Here is an 18,466-nt window from a genome sequence, read left to right on the forward strand (position 1 = left end):
CTAGGGCGGCAGGATTTGGGGGGCAGCATTTTGCTGCCCGCAGCGGAAATTCAGCAGCGGGGGGTCCTTCCACTCCGGATATTCAGCGGAAATTTGGCGGTGGGTCCTTCACTCGCTCAGGGACCCGCTGCCGAAGTGCCCCGAAGACGCGGAGCGGAAGGACACCCGCTGCCGAAGACCCCAGGCCCCCTGAATGCTCAGAGGAGGAGCGCTGCTGCCTAGGGAACCAAAAACCCTGGCGCCACTCCTGACTGGGCCCTATATCTGATCTGTGACTTGAGATCAAATTTTGCTTGTAGTTACACTCATGCAATTCCATTGACCTGGGCATGATGGATAGCAGAATTTAGCCCCAGCCCCGTAACCTACATTCACTTTGATCTAAACATCCTCTATTCAAAAACTTGTGTGTGCAGGAAAAAAAAAAGGAATTATCTTGTGTAGACTCCACCAGTGTAAATACTCACTGTATATTTTGGAGTGGAGTAATGCTCTGAATGTATTCTGTACTGTACATAAAGCATGTACATTTTTTTTCATTCTTTTCTGTCATAGATTTCCAGAATGCATGGAAAGATTTGCATGTGTGATGATTCTCTGAGCAGAATTCTGAGCTATGGACTATACTGGAAATGGGAGGTAGCTTTCATAAACACTCAGGATAAATTACTGATTACAACGTCTTCCTGCATTTTTTACTTTAGTCTGGAAGAAAGAAAGAAACAGAATAAAAGGGAAATGCAGGTTAGGAAATGAGGGATAAAATGAAAGAGAGTGTATCTTCTTACATTCCTTCATCCATTACTTGTCTGACTGCTATCATTACATCTTCTCAGGGTGCACAAGTGAAATGGAAGTCCCTGATTGGTTTGTAACTCCCATAATTTGTCAGATCCTTTTCCAATGGTGAGAATTCAAAAGAGGAAACAGTATAAGTAACCAGTATAGTTAGGGTGACCAGACATCCCAATATTATCAGGCCCATCCTAATATTAGGGGCTTTGTCTTAAATAGGCACCTATTACCCCCCATTATCCTCCTTCCTGTCCCGATTTTTCACACTTGCTATTTGGTCACCCTAATTATAACCCAAGTTTAAACCTTACTTTCTTCTCTTCTTGCAATATATTCCTTTGGTTAAATACTAAGACTGTTGTGTCCAAAGCAGGCCAAAAACTCCAGCTGGTCTTAAGAAGTAATTTATAGGGACTCTGAAAAAAATAGACAGAGACATACATATGGAATCAATGATTTCTCTTGGAAAATGGAAAGGCCCTGGAGCATAGTAAGAACATAAGAAGGCCATACTGGGTCAGACCAATGGTACATCTAGCCCAATATCCTAGCTTCTGACAGTGGCCAATGCTAGATGCTTCAAAGTGAATGAACAGAACAGGGCAATCGTCAAGTGATCCATCCCCTGCTGTCCAGTCCTTGCATCTGGCTGTCAGAGGCTTAGGGACACCTAGAGAATGGGGTTGCATCCCTGACCATCTTGGCTAATAGCCATTGCTGGACCTGTGCTCTTTTCCATGCACCTGCAACGTGCAGTAAAATTATTCTTAAGTTAAATCCTCTGAATTAAAATGATAAAGTTCAATCAGGTTATAAAAATATAAAATAATGGCAAAAATTATACATTTTAAAAGATCATATATTCTATCAGGCAGTAATAATTGTGCAGCCATGTGAATATTGTTAATTTAACCTTTTCTCTACAAATTGTACTATGGCCACTGTGATTACTCTATATTAAATCTAACTTTAGATCCATGACTTGATATTAGAAAGTAATAGCAGCAGTATTTCTCCTCCCTCCCCCCGCCCCCGAGTGGTATCCTGACAGAGAAAATAATCATCTTTTAAAAGACAACATTTCATTAGCCTCCCCTCACTCCCGCATTATTCATTTATCTCATCTATGAATTTATTTGATAAACATGAAACACTTTATCAGTGCAAATGTTTGCTCTTAGTTAGCACTATGGAAATACAGATGAAAAAAATGCTGCCTCGATTTAGTGGGTCAGGTCAGGGAATGAATGGTCCCTGTGGATGCAGGAACCCCAAGCACGCAGGTGTGTTGCTAGGGAACCATATTGATCCTTTCCAGTGTCTTCACAGACACCCTCATCTGCATCTCTGTGATTGAACACCATCATTTGTAGCAGTGGGGGTAGTTAGAAGCTTCGCCTTTGCTCTAATATTTGTTAAATAAACATTTTAACCATTGAAGCCTTAAATGTCTAATGCTGTTTTCTTTTTCTCCAGCAGTTGTCTACATTTGGGAATATCTCTATCACCCTACTAGGTCCAGTCAATTCTTATAAGGGTGAGGTAGGCTATTTTCCTTGGCTAATGCAACAGTAGGAGGCTTAACAAAAACAAACAAAAGTACATATTTTTTATTTCTCTTTCATTTTTAGACAGTGCTCTCTCTAATTCACGTGTTATTTCAATAATTATGCTTAAAATACATAGCACTGCAACAATTTTAAGTGATAAATAATCCAAAATATATCTAGGTTGAAAGTTAGATGGGGATATTTGACACTTTATTTCTAATAATAATTAATAATGCATATGTATAAAAATGGTAGAGAGAGAATATCTTTCTTCACTCATGTATACATTTGTAGGCCCTGTGCCTGCCTACATCAATAAGACTACTTGCAGTGCACAAAGTTTAGCATATAAATATGTCTTTGCAGGGATCTTAGATTGTAAACTCTTGGGCAGGGACTGTCTTACGTATGTATTTGTATAGCACAGTAGGGCCTCAGTTTTGATTGAGGTTGTGGGGCACTACCACACAATAAATAATAATAATAATAATAAGGCAGCTGATTAGAAAAACCTGTCATCTATATTATTTGACAGTAATTCAGAGGCTGATGGATTTCCTGTTTTGTCATTTTCCCCCTCTACATTTTAAACAGATTCATTACAAATAAAAAATTCTATCTAATAAGGTTCTCTGGAATGCTTGGGAAAAGATTAAATCTATAGAAAATTCAAGAGTTTAAAAACTAATACTGAGCTGATAAAATACCTGAGATCACTGCTATGAATGTTCAGCACTGGTGGAAAACATCAAGTTATTGGTCTTAGAAACTAAAGTAAACTTCTTAGTCATGTAACGGATATGTGACAGGCAGTGGCAGTGCCACCTATCCCACAGGGAAATGCCAATATGGCTCAGTCTTGTTAATTTAGGGAGGGGAGGGTACTTCTGCGTAAGGGGCTAAGAGTCCAGGCTCAGTCAATCTTTGATCTTCCTACTGTGATTGCCAATGGTGATGGCATTTTTCATGATGAGGTCACCGGTTTGCTGGGAACACTTTCTCAGAAGCCAGCGCATGATGACAACCTTTGGTTACTACTAAATGTAGGTGTATTAAGCAGGTTATTTGTAGATCAAAGATTCTCTATCCCTTTATCAAACTCATGTTGCATATATTACAGTTAAACAAGTTCCTCTGGTGGACATATGGCACGAAGAAACATAGAAGCAAACTTTAATTTACAGTATTTTTTTTCTAATTTTTCAAAGAAAATCTATTTAACAGTCATTGGTTTTGGAATAAATAGCTGCAACTCCCATAGGATCCCTCATCATCTAAATCAAATTCAGGATTCTTCTACCCACCTTCAAAACCAACCTTCTCCTACTCACCTTAGCTATTAACATTATCATTTAAGAATCACTGACTTATTACAATTCCTTTTCATATATTGAAAAGAGGACTTGATTTTTCTTACTCTCTTATAAATAGCAACGTTATCATAGTATTTTCTGTAACACAATGTAATGCTTTCTGGGAAACTGCAGTATTCTCACTAAATTGCTGCTAGTACTCAGACTAGCATTCTCACTATTGTACAATGATGATGTGATAATGGCACAATATCTCAGGCCATTAAGTCTATTGAAAATAAATTATAATCATCAGCCACACTAAAAAAGTAGTCAGATGCATTATCGACATCACATTCTCTTTTGAAGAGAATGTACTTTGTATACATATATTTCACCAACACAGATATGTGTTATCCATTTTTCCTTATGGGGAGTGGGGCAATACTTTGTCCCGAGTCATTACTCACATAATATTTAAGAAAAAAACAACTATAGTTTAATATACATGGACTTGGAGTCTGATCTAAAGTCCTTTGAAGTCAATGGGAGTCCTGCCATTAAGTTCAAATGGGCTTTGGATCAGGCCCTCAGTGTTTAGACTGGATCATGTAACAAATTTAGAGATATTAAAGATTTTATTTTTCCTCAGAAGCTGGTACAAGCCAGAATAGATGTGTGTGTACAGTTGGGCAGTTAGACATCACGTGTTTCCAAAAATATGAGATGTCATTTAATTAGCCTTAGGTGGTTTTTTTTAAATTTAGGACTCAAAATCAAATAATTATAATTAAATAAACTATAGATATGGCCCTGCATGGTTCAATCTAGGTATCACTGAATGTGGAATAGACAGATGCACCAAGCAATCTGGATCACTTTTCAAAACTAAAGATTTGCACAATAATTTCTCAAAAAGAAGAACAGGAGGACTTGTGGCACCTTAGAGACTAACAAATTTATTAGAGCATAAGCTTTCGTGGACTACAGCCCACTTCTTCGGATGCAGTCCACGAAAGCTTATGCTCTAATAAATTTGTTAGTCTCTAAGGTGCCACAAGTCCTCCTGTTCTTCTTTTTGCGGATACAGACTAACACGGCTGCTACTCTGAAACAATAATTTCTGTTTGCTGGGACTACTTTTTTCTATCAACAAATGAACCATACTTCATTTGTAATCGCTGGGCAGTTATTCAAAAGCATATTTATCAGCTAGAACCACAAGCAGAAGGGTGTTTCCATCCTAGTCCATCTTCAGTAGATTAAAGTTCTTATATCGTACCTATTATGTATCTCAGTGACTGGTCATAGGTCATCAGTTCTTGCTGTGACTAGCCATTACAAAAAAAACTTTAATTCTCTTAGCCATGGGGTTCTGCTGTACTGTCTGGAGCCTCTGGTTCATACCCATAGAAAGGCATTATCCTAGCTCCGCTGCCTTGTCAGGAGTTGATATCTGTCTGCCTCAGTAGATGGATTCTCTGGTAGATCAAAGCAATTAGTTTAGCAGTTCTCCACATTTCTATCCACCACATTATACTTATTCTATGCTACCCAGTTCCACTGGGGTTGTTGTTGTCATATGTACTGCACTGTGATGAGACTCGATTGATAACATTTAGATTTTGAGCCCTCTCAGAGTGAATCTGTGAAATTATCTGACTGCTCACCTTATCAAGTATGACGTGCTAGATGGCGTGCAGCTGTTTGAAACTGCATGTTAATAAGATGAGGTCATTTCATCTGGTTTCCAGGATCAGGGCAGGCATATTCACTTGTAGTCATTACATTTGACAACTTGTAGCCTTCACCTGATCCCTGTGGTTTTAGAAGCCTCCATTCATTTCTTGTCAGCGAGTTGAGCTGTAATGACTGTGCTCAGTTAGTTTATTTGCAGGAAGATACTGTCTGGCTTACTTTTCATGCTAATAGCTAAGTTCTTCCACCTGCATTTAGAATGAGCTGCCAGAGGCATTACTGTACTTCATGCCTTTGGTGTCGCTTGGCTGGGTTACTATAATGGTCTGATCCTTTCATTCAAAATATTGTACAGTACCTCACATAGATGGCAAATACACAAATTTGGACATTCACTAAATCACAAGTCAGCTTTACTCCCATTTTGCTCTCTTGAGACCATTCATTTTGAATGTTCTCAATTTCAAATGCTAACAGTGTCATGAAAACAATTCTACATTCATAATTTGTCCATCCTGATAGTGCTGCAGATTTCTCATTAGTTCTTTTGAATTGCTTACAAGCTACGTGCCCTCTATTCTCAAGGCTTCTCAGAGGGTGGTTCAATATTTGACTGACATGAGCGTAGTGGTTAAATTATTCTGTCATTCCTCCCATGACTGCTTGAGTGCATTTGGTGGCCTGACAGAACTGGAATATTGGAGAAATGAGGAGCATAAGAACATTGTGTGTCTACATTCAAGTCGCCATTAAAGGTTTTTCAAACCATACAAGAGCCAACTGGACAATAACTTGATCACCCCGGACAAACTGGAACAGTGGCATACAATTAAATAAGGACCAAACAAACAGAAATAAATTGACATACGAAGACCAAAGTAATGTGAAAATGTGTGTGTGTGTGTGTGTGTGTGTGTGTGTGTATGTGTGTGTGTGAGAGAGAGAGAGAGATGTGGGGAGACCTTAAAGATTTTAAAAAGAAATGAGGTGAGCTATCCCAGAAATTAACTTTAGAAGAGCATTCATGGCAATAGTGGATGATGTTAACATGAAATCTAATTTTCCTAATATAGAGTACATTACTAGGCAACATTTCAACTAAATCATCGTCTTGTTAATGTTCACTTAATGCTGAATAATTCCTGTGGCAGTACCTCTGACATGCCTATGAATACTGAACAAATGTATTGTATCTTGTACTATTGCAATGAATCCCCAATGAGTTCATAAAGTCTAGACATTTAAAATAAAATGTGAACATTTTGCACATTAAAATAGACTTCTAGTTACCACTTGTGTGAGCCCAACTAAACATCGATGTGATTTCAGAAATCTGGCTAAACTTTTCAGGGAAGAATATTCATAGCAAGACCCTGGGAGTGGAGGGGGGAAGGAGTTCAGTCCTGGTGTAAGCAGGTGGTTAACTCGTGTGCTGAGTCAGGCCTAGACTTCCAACAGGGCTGAATCTGAACCAACGTCTTTACCAGCCAGTATGATGTGCCCACTTTGGTTAGAGAGGTAAGCTGGGGGAGAATTCTAGCCATGTGACAATACTGCCACTTCGGCAGATATTCTTATGGGGAGTAGACTTTGTTGCCAAAAAAAAATCCCACAATTTAGCATTTTTAAATCATTCCAAATTTGCTAAAGAAGAAGTGAATAAAGTAAAAAAATCTGATGTTTTGAACACCAGGAAACAAAAATCAAATAGATCAAAAGGGTATGATTCTGGATGAAAACAAAAATGTATAGTACATGGGTACGGACAAAATTATTTAAATACATTGCCTTAGAGAGACAGAAACGTCATATAAAAATGTATCAATTAAGACTGATTCTACCTTTATGACTATGGTGCATGTACTGCTATAAAAGGATGAAAAAAAATTATAAGTGGATAAAAATGTGTGTCTCACATTGCCAGAAAAAAGTTCCATTTTTTTAAATCTGAGAAATAGTGTGATCATGTTATTAAAGTCTACATAATAATCTACATGGAGAGCATGGCAGAGTTAAGGTGACATATGCATCTGTGACATTTCCTGACTTCAGCAGTTAGCTAACTGTGCAGCATTAATATTCTCTCAATGTTATGTTTGTATGGAACTTCGTTCATTAGCGATAATGTTGTAACCACAAATGTCAAAGTCATAGCCAATAGCTGACACGTTGCTCTTACTGACAGATATACACTATGACATAGCTTGGGCTACATCGACAGAGGACTCACCCTGGGCCACTTAAAATCCTGGTCAGAGTGAGTGGTGATATACAGTAAATAGAGCACAATATTCCTATCAAAACTTGATTCAAAATAGTGATTTCTATGCTACTTTGAAATATGTGTTATGCACCCTAACAAATTTTTAAAAAGCCATTTCATCTTAAAATCCCTTGTAGATGCTACACTGCATTTATTCTGAAAACTAATGGCCAGATGCATTATAAAGGCACAGCTCATGTTGAGGGTTGAGCAATCATAATACCTTCCAGAGCTCCCCAGTGCACACTCAACAAGTTCCAGGAACAGGACCACAGAGCACCAGCAGTGCTTCACCAAGAGAAGGCAAGTCATATGGTGCTGGCTTCTCCTCTTTATTTTCAGCTGCTTCAGGGACCAGACTATTGGGCTGGATGTCCACAGCAACAGGGAAGATGTCAACCAGACATCTGGTGAATGTGTGCATGGAGAAGGGAACCAGGCAGCTGTATAGTACAGTTGAGAAGGACATTCGGGGTGAAATCCCATCTCCACTAAAGTCAAGGAGAGTTTGCCACTGACTTCAGTGCAGGCAGGATTTCATCTTAAGTGCCTGGGTAGCACGTGCAGGGGAGAGGAGGATCTGATGGTAGAGAAGCACATGTAGAGAACAAGGAGGAAGGGGACAAAGAGGCAGAGAAAGTAGATATTGGAGATGTTGGGGATGGAGAGGAAGAGTAGCATGTATAATAGGAGAGTGGCAAAGAAGGGAATCAGCAGGGAACACACACAGGGAAATAGGGGGAAAGAGGAAAAGAATATATAGGAGGGAAAGATGAACTGAAGAACAAAAGGAGAAAGTGGTACATTTTTTCCTCAAAGGACAAAACACTTGTCACAGTGAACACACTTAAACTACATCAATATTTTCTGTTACTTTCCCCTTTGAGTAATTGCTGTAGTTCCCACAAGGCTATTACATGATACTGAATTAAGATAGCAACTGGGGAATTTGGAAAGGCTGAAGCTCAAGACAATCTCTGTTAAAGTGTGGTCTATAATATGAAAAGTTTGAAACTCCCTGTATGAGATCACTGAACTCTTGCTGTGAACATCGATTCATGGCTTTATTTAGAGAAGAGTTAGATTATAGCTCGACCCAGATTTGTTAACTCAAAGGTTGTAGAAGACTCATACGTGGTCCAGCCACTAAAGGAGGATAGAGAGCCACACCATGTAATCTAGCTTACACATGATATACTCCTGTACATCAAGATGTGTACAAATACATAGTACCATATATGTGGGCAAATCCTGCTAATTTGACTCATGCAAATCATCTACTTGTGATCCACTTGTGTGGAGAAGCAGTAGCTTCTATTCTAGCCTATAACATGAAAAAGTAGCCATGGAGACTGCAATGCCTCTGGTCTGCCTGTGGTTTAATGGGGGAGGTGAATCCAGTATTCTCCATCCCGCAGAGATCTCAGCACAAAATCCAGTTATTCAGTAGGGTGGGGGGAGGGTGGATAAATTAACCTGACAGGAATAATACATGTTGAAAGGTTAACTATCAGTCTGTCTACGCTCAGTGCTGTAGATATAGAGCTTGCAGGGGCAGATCAATTTTCATCTGAAGAAAAAGTCTAAAAATTGTGGTGTAAAGAAACACTCCCACACTTCCTTGATGCACAGATGTCCTTTGCTCTTTTTTTAGCATACGACCCCGCAGCTTTCCATGACCAATGCAGATGAGAGAGGGTTTTGGCTCATGAATAATTGAGGAGAGTTCAGAGTCATAAAAAAACCCCACTTCTTAATGCAACAGTAAAAAGCTTTGAGCTTGCAATGTGAAGGCATCTGAATTTCACATGTAAAGAGGATAGAAAATTGTGCAATCAAGCAATTTCAGTAGATGCCTAGCTAATGAAAACCAGAATAAGTCATTTAACAAATGATACAAACATTTCCTGGGGACATGACATCATGAAGTTTTATGGTTCAGCTGATAAGACAGAAAGCACTTATTGTAAGGATCACTTACCATTGTTTTTGTATTACACCAGCACAATGGTAGTTAGAGTGAGATGGCCTTTCCTTTTTTCTTAAGCCTTCCATTGACTTATAATTTTGCCCAGGAATGCTCATTTTGATATGAATTACCAATACCATTAACATGCCCCACACCCAGATCCACATAATAAATCCCTCTGCAACAGACATCACATCACTATGAACAAGAGTGAGGCCTGAGAGCACCCAAATTCCCATAAATCTCTCATTATGTTTTATAATAAACTCACAAATGCTGTATGCCATGCAGTACTAGCTTTTATAAAACAGTTCTGCTATCAGTGCACACCGATTCCCCCCACTTCAAAGTTGAATTCTGAAACAGGCCATGCACAGAATAGATACAAATGCTGCCAAACTTCTGAGGGCATGAGACAAAACTCCCCTCAAATGCATAGGTACTGGAACAAGCGGTGCTGGGGGTTTTGCTGCACCCCCTGGCTTGAAGTAGTTTCCATTATATACAGGGTTTACAGTTTGGTTCAATGGCTCTCAGGCCCCCCGCTCCTCCCCAGGTGACCAGATGTCCCATTTTTAAAGGGACATTCCCATATTTAAGTTCTCCTGCAGGTGTACTCCATTAGCACTGTGGGTCCTGCTGCTGGCTGGACCCTTGCTTGCCAGTCGCCATCCCACCAGTTGTGAGTCAGCAGACCCAGTGGCCGACAAGGGGGGTGGGTGTGCAAGGCTGGTGGCGGGGCGAAGCTGCAGTTCGTGGGGCCGGCCACCCCTCCCCCCCCGCAGGTCTGTCAGTGCAGCCCCCGCTGCGTGCTGGCTCTCGGCCAGCAGGGCCCCATCCCTGTCCCATTTCCAGCTGGCACTGGCTGCATGCTACAAGCTGCAGCAGCTGGTGAGTGCAGACAAGTGCCCCCTTCAGCCCTGCTGCTCCTCCATATACCCCTGCTGGGACGCGTCCCGCTCTCAGCGCTGTGAGAACCAACCCCTGGTCAGAGTGCTCAGCTCACCAGCAGCCTGGCTAGCAGGCTCCTTCCTTCCCCCACTGCCTCTGGCTGGGCTGGCGCCCCAGGAAAGCCCAAGACCCTCCAGCCTAAGGTGCTGGCCAGGAGGAGCCGAGCCCTGCATGTGCCAAAGCCTCTCTGCCCCTCAGCTAAGCTCTGGAGTGGTGGTGGGGGGGGGGGGGGGGGGTTGGGGGAAAAGTGATTTCCAGCCTGTTCCCACCCTGAACCTGCAGGCTCCACAGCAGGCTCCCAGCTTAGCACCCTCTTTGCCCACCCTCTCCCCCACCACTCTGGGTCCTGCCCCCAGGGAGAAAGGGACTGCTCTGTTCCCTAGGCAACTTCCTCTGCTCAGGTTCCCTGAAGCCCCAGCAGTCAGGTTTCCTGGGCCCTGGTGAACAATGCATCCTTAGGGCTTAACCCCTTCCTGCCTGCGCTGTAGCTGGGGGACAGGAGGCGGCTGGGTTATGTTGGTGACCAGCAGCAGCCTGCCGGTGACAGCTGCCTTTCGACACTGTGCAGGCAGGAAGGGACAAGCTGCTTCCAGCCATGGGGGAGAGGGGGAGAAGAGATGAGCTCTGCAAAGACACGGGCCAAGTCATCCCTTCCCCTTCTCCTCCTCCCCTGCGGCTGGAAGCAGCTCCCGTCCCTTCCCTCCGGCACAGCTCTGAAAGGCTGCTGCTAACAACGTTGTTGTGATAAACCCTGACAGAAATCTGGTGGGGATGCGGGATGTGACTCTAAATGCCCCCCCGCACTTTGCCTTGGGAAGACGCAGCACCAGGTACCGGGAGAGGCGGGTCTGTCCCGGGGGTCCAGCCAAGCATGGAGGGTGGAGAACGCTGGGCAGGGAGGATTGGTCAGTCGGTCACCCTTCCTGTGTGAGAGAAGGGTACGTGTGTGTGTGTGTCACCTATCCCTGTGTTTGTGGGAAGGGGAGATAGGGGTGTGTGTGTCACCCCTCCTCATATAAAGCCTCAAAGATAAGAAGGTAAATAAAAAGAATCCAACTACGGAGTATTTCTTTTTAACAGGGGCTCAGTCAACCTGATGGTCATTTGAACGTTTGTACTGCATAGTTCTGATCGATTGCTGTTGAACTCGCCTGAATACAAGTAATTTTACCAGGTGTCCCGTATTCAGCATAGGGAAATATGGTCTTCCTTTCCTCCCAGCCCCACTACAAAAACTGTTCCCTGCTCAAATCCCCTTAACATTAGAGGGGGACCTAAACCAAAATCTCAGAATCTAAAACATTCAGACTTTGGGAAACTTTGGATCTGAACCATCTATATAATGTAATCTCCTGGTCAGGATTCCTAATAGACAACAGAATTTCTAACACTGATTTGCTACAAAATTGTTTTCCAGAAGCTATCAGGGCTGGTTATTGTCTTTATTCATCAACTCGCCCTCCATTCTGTATTCCAACATCATATAAAGTACACCGGACCCTCGCTAGAACTCAGGATTTGGGATTCATGCGCAGTACCATGTTAACGCAGGGACCGCATTAAAATGAATTGCAATTAAAGTAATTAAATTTGGGATCCATGGCCGCGACCGCGTTATATGCGAATCCACGCTATATAGATGCGCGTTCTAGCGAGGGTCTGGTGTACCACTAGGGTTGCCAATTTTGGTTGGATGTATACCTGGAGGTTTCATCACATGGCATAATCTTTAAAGATTAATCTTTAATTCCTGGAGATTCCAGAACAATCCTGGAGGGTTGGCAACCCTCAGTACCACAATACCTTTGTGACAACCTAACACTCTATCTCAGAAACTGCATCAAAAGCTTTGTGGAAATCAAACTGTTCCTTCTGCAATTTTCCAGAAATTCTGGAGGATCTCAAAAAACAACCAACAGGGTCACAAACCCACAGCAGCAAACCATAGAAGACCTGACAAAAAGATCCTGGGTGGACTCCCTAATAAGAAACTGATTCAGAATTACTTTACCCCTAGCTGAATGGAAAGAAAAGTGGATGCTATTTTGGGAACTGAGCTGGCTCTGCTGCAACTGTAAAGAAAGTGAAAGTTTAAGAAGAGTTCATTTTCCTCAGAGGATAACTTACCATAGAATTGCTATTCAAGTACAGCACATGATAAAAGAACATAGTAACATGTACTTCTAAGAGCTTCTCTTGTGATGTTTAGTATCAAACTACAGATATTTTAATGCTTGTTATTTCTTTTCTCCAACAAATCATCTCATATCCATGGGCTCCTCAGATGTACCTTCTTCTTGACTTGGGCTTGGTTCCTTTTGGACTTGTGTGGTAGGTGAAAGTGGTGGTATTTCCCAAACCCATCCACGCAACTTCAGTAGGGGAGATTTGCTTGAAAAATCAATAGCATGATAAAACTAAATAATGTGTCAGAAAGCCAATTATTCCATAAAATGCAGCTAACAAAAACATGTATTTGTTCATTTGTTCAATATGGATCAGTATAAATGAATTAAGAAGGATTTTATCTCCCTCTGCCTCTTGCGGTAAAGCACTCTGCCTGATTTGTTTTATTTCTCCTGCCTGATTTTTAGTCTTCCACAAACTCTAGCACTGTAGTTTATTGTGTACAATCAGCCATACAGACTCTCAGCTCTCCCATTGTTTGACCAGGATCCTTTTCACAATTTGTTCTGTGTTCTCTTCTCCATGCTCTCACCAAGCATTAGTGTCAAACACCCTACCAAAAAGCTCAGAACAGGTGATCTAAATGAGATTTTGTTTAAATTAGCTGAAAGCCATATAATTCCCCAGTCAAAGGAGCTATATTACTTTTGCTTGCTGACCTCCATTTTTCTTTGAGCCTAGAGCACTCTACATGATGTAGTGAAGCACACTCTGACTTTAATGTTCATGTATTAGTTTATCTTCTCAAGGGTTGTACTTTTAAAAAAACTGTGTGTCCATGAAGTATGCGCCATATTTTATAAGGTTCTGAATATAGGCACCACTTCTACTGCAGGATCTTGATTCCGTCTTAGCCAAAAACCATGCCCCCTAAAAGAATTATGTAAATTTGGGGGTGGTCTCTTGTCAGTCATCTTTGCATTACCAACTTTGCTGTTTATCTAAAACAGTTTATCCAATTAATTTCTATGTCCCCCATTCTAGTGGGGTACATGGGGTGCAACAGTGCAGAATCTGCATGCATATATTTATCAAGAATGTAACCCTTCTGTGAGATGCCAATGGTGGAAACAATGGCCAGGTTCAATCTGTCTAGAGGTCTTTTTTCTAAAATAAATAAACTGATGGCTCAAGCCCCCACCCGGAGCTGTACTCCTATTTCTGGCTGTGAGAAATTAAAATACAACTTCCCCAGGCTTCTAAGTGGTTCACCTCACTCACAAGTCCTTGGGAATATGGAACCACAAATACTTTGAGGAAAAGGGAAAAATCAACAAAAGAAACATGCTAACCATATTTACATACAATAAAACGAACAAAACCCATTCTGTATGTCAGGAGTATGGACAGCCCAGAGATCCAATGTATTAATTGTATGACTTGTTAAGATCTAGAACTTAGTCACAACACAATCCCCACCCACCTAAATCCCCACTTGAAGGTCCAGTTAGACTCAGTGGTAGTCAGGGGGTTGCTCTCCTCCATCTATCTACTCCAGACCAGAGAAGTCAGCCTGGACTGGGTAACTGCATATGAGAGTGGGATCTGTTGTTGCTGACTTCTATGCCTTAATCTGGCCCTGTCCCAGATGCATCAAAGATGTGGCCCCATGTAAAGCACATAGCAATAATCCAATCTTTAGGTAAAAAAAGGCAGAGATGACAGTAGCAAGGTCCATATCTGAAAGAAATGAATGCAACTTCCTGATCAGATGTAAATGAAAATAGTCATCCTGGCTGTTACTATCTAACTGTGTCTGAGGCACTTTTGAATATTATCCCCTCAGCCTATTAGCTCTCAGCCATGCCTCGATCCCACCCAAACAGTAGGTAAGACAGTCAACTGGGTGGAGTGAGATGGAGCTATAGAGTTGGGTGTCAGCAGCAGACAGAAGACACCCAAAGCCATGTCTCTTCACTAATCCTTTGGCCCATATACATATTAAATAAGAATGGTGACAAGATGGAGCCCTTGAGTGGTGGCTGGGTGAGTGTGGGTAAGTGATGGCTGTCTGATAGGCGTCATCTGCCATTGAAAACATCATCAGCTCAGTCCAGGCCTCCGAGTCCAGGGTCCTGCTCAGGTGCCATTGTGCTACTTCTAACTGCAAGTGGCTGCCTACATCTTCTCCCAAAACAGCCTCTGAAACCCCCGCCCAATGTGTTCTGGCAGCAGCTTGTGCAGAACCACAAAAAACAAACACTGTCACTGTAAAAAGCAGCAGCTGTCAGTCCTGTAATTAGGGTGAGAAGGATCCATACATTTGGAATATAACAGCCAGTAAACAAATTTGGCGGGCCTAGGCCATTTCCTCCCAGCCCAAGCCCAAGAGTGAACAGAAAAGTTGCCCCACAAACCCCCACGAATGTGAGCATAGAGCAGGACAAAGAGTTGGGACATAAGCCCAGACACACGCTTGCTTGTCACAGCCACTTGCAGCACTATGCAGACACGGGGTGTAACAACAGTATGCTAACATGGACAATGTGGGCATGCAGTAGTGGAGTAGGGGCTACCACGTATTGACAAGCATGCAGCTACTTACCCAATGGTTAGCGCGCACTCAAGACAAGGCTCTAGAGGCTCAGCCAAGATTGGAACTCCACTGTTTGAGGCCCTGTACAAACCGAGTAAGAAACGGTACCTCAGGGAACAAGTCTAAATAGACAAGACAAAGGGTGGGAGAAACTAAATAATATTATTAATAGCCCCATTTTACAAGAGGGAAATAGATGCACTGAAAGATTACATGTACAAGGTCACACAGGAAGTCTGTGGCAGAGCCAGGATGTTGAATGGATCAATAGAAGGGATTGCACATGTTGATATTCATGGTTAGGATGGGCTAACAAATATTTTTCTGGGCTGTTGAGTTTTCTTGGCTATTTTAAAAGGCTGATTTAATATGACAGTTGAAAACACCTCTATACCACACTGCACCATCATGAACCTTCCCCTGTCTTGTCCCCGCACCCCCACCGCACTTTCTCTCTGCATACATACACAGCAATGTATATAGGAAAATGCTTAAATCATTACAATTATGTTTATTTCTGTCAACTAAATGAGCTGCTTCTTTGTATAAATCTGTTCTTTTTAAATTATTCTGAGCCTTTTCCCCCCCTCAAGCCTTAGCTCCAATTGTTATTTTGGAAATAAATCTCTAAATCTCTCCTACAGGTTCCTTATGAGCACAGTATAATTTTATGAATAATTGAGCTGCTCTATCCTTTTGAGAGCGCTGCATTTCTGTGAACAGTTTATCCAGGATGCCTTTGGGGTGGTTCCACACAGCATATGATTTACCAGGTGTTTTATTGGGATAGCGATCATGCCGATGAAAACAAATTGCCTCATGACTGAACCTTTGGTGGGCTGCCTTAGATTTCATTTTAACCTTGAGATGGATAGATTTGGTTGCCCTCCACTACAGTGTATCTGCATTTGTTTTTCAGTATCGTTGATGTAATGCGCTATGCAAGAACCCCCTTCACTTGTCAGGAGCAGTAAATGTTTTAGAGTGTGCCATTGACAGACCCTAACACACGCATTCAAACTCCTTCTCTACAGAGAGAGAAATGCATCACTCTTGCAACATTAGTCTCAACCCATGTTAATTAGAGCTCTAATGAAGTTTTCATCTCTGGGGTGAACTGTAGCAAACAACCCTCATAAAACCTGCAGAGTTGTAACTATTTGCCCAGCACATTCACTCTTCATTGAAAACTTGACTGAAACCTTAAACCTTGTGCAGAAACAAAGTCAAAATGTCCAGTGGAACTATAACATTATGCCAGACAAAACTAGAGAATTGTGCCAGGATCTTTCTCAGTGAGGTGATTTTTGGACATTGTGTTGTGACCTTAAGAGAAAGTGATTGTACTGAAAACTGGGAAAGGAATTAAAGAGGAAGGAGGAGTTCAGTGTGGGACAGATGAACCAATTCATTCAAAGAATGGCCCCAAACGTTTGATCATTTCAAGACCAAAACTCAACCTTACTTTCTTTTATTTAGAGATTCTGAAATATTTGCTTAATTGTTTTTTACTTTGATTGTCCACTAGGACACTGTCCCTCTGCTGAAAAAAGTAGACCCTTTCTAGTCTGCATACTCTTAAACTTTCTTTCCACAAGCAATTGTCTCAGCAAAATAAATCACCTGAACATCCATAGAAACTGATCAAAGAAGGGGTATGAACAGGTTTACAACAGACGCAACTCATTGAGGTTTCCAATGGAAACTCACTGAGAGAACTGCCAGGTCTATAATCTGGTGACTGTGTTCATGTCAAATAGGATGAAGAAAAAAGATGGACATAAAGAAAAATAATTCAGGGGCCAGATCATATGTGATCGAGATCAGCAATGGAGAGTTCAGCAGAAACAGTCGACATCTACAGTGTGTTCCTCAGAAAGAACCATCAACAGAGCAAACTCTACAGATGGCAGATGCCAAACAAAAAGAGGACTCAGGGATTACAAATGGACCACAGCCAGTCATTACAACTAATGTCATGCATTCATGTCACGTAATTAGAAAACCAGAATGATTCAGAGACATTTAACAGAGTGATACATACTGAACTTCAAAGATAGTATGATAGTGTAAATATTCTAAATGGTAGGAATGTAGAACTTGAAGGTAGAGATGTAGTGGAAGGTGAAATTCCATTATATGGTTCAGTCATTAGGTGGCACTGCATGTAAAGTACCTTATTTAAATGAACCTCAGCCATACTTGGCAGAATACTAAAGGATCTTATGATGAACACATCTGGTGTTCAGCAAGCTCTGTTGCCAGTCCATATCTGGGTACAGAGGAACATGACAACTAAGAAATATAAGACAATTACTATGAAGATGCAGACCAAATCCTAACATCAGATCTTTCCACCTGTTACCATTCATCACTTCTTACACAAACATTTAGGGCTAGATTCTACCTGGTCCTTTTGCGGGTGCGCAGTGTAGGGGGAAGGAATAAGATGCCTTCACTCCACGTGGATTGCACAAGCTGAGGGCAGGACTGCAGTCACTGCATTCAGGGCAGTGCATGGAATGCTCCTTAAGTATGTCCCATAGGGTGCTCTGCATTACAAAGGAGAAGGGGCAGAGAGTAGGTGAAGTCATGTCATCCTCCTTCACACCAGCTGCATGGGGGAGTATGCTGCACCCCTCAAAGTAGTACAGCATTTTTGTGCTCTTTGAAATAGAATGTGCTTCCCCTGGAGATGTGCGACCCGATACCCTACCCAACCAAGCAGTGTGTCAAAATGGCATTGTCTAGACCTTACTCATCTTTTATTCCCCCAAACAGATGTTGTTGCTTGAAATCAGCTATGTCCTCACTGCTGGTTTTGAATAGCCCAGGGGATTTGATGGTATTTTATCGGTTAACTTTGTGCACTATGTTGAAGCAGCAGCAGCAGCAATGGTCTGGCAGTTACAAACTACAATGTGCTCATGTTCCAGGGAGAACCAAAGACAAGACTGGCCTGAATAAACTGTGGGTTTGGATTCAGAATAGAGATACTCCTCTTCCCCCCCCCCTCCTACCTTCATTAAAGCTGATTCTGTGCCAGTGGATCTTATTAATGTAAATTCCCATCATGCAGTTTTGATGGCGTTTTTTCCCCAGGAGAAATAAAAGCATGTTAAACATTCTTAATTGTTTTATTACTTCAGAAATACGTTTTAAGCACAGTAAAAACAATTCCTTCAAAGTACATTTTCTTCAAAATCAATAATAGTTCTTAATGGC

Source organism: Chrysemys picta, chromosome 2 (genome assembly GCF_011386835.1).
Source record: "Chrysemys picta bellii isolate R12L10 chromosome 2, ASM1138683v2, whole genome shotgun sequence".
NCBI classification, from domain to species: Eukaryota; Metazoa; Chordata; order Testudines; family Emydidae; genus Chrysemys; species Chrysemys picta.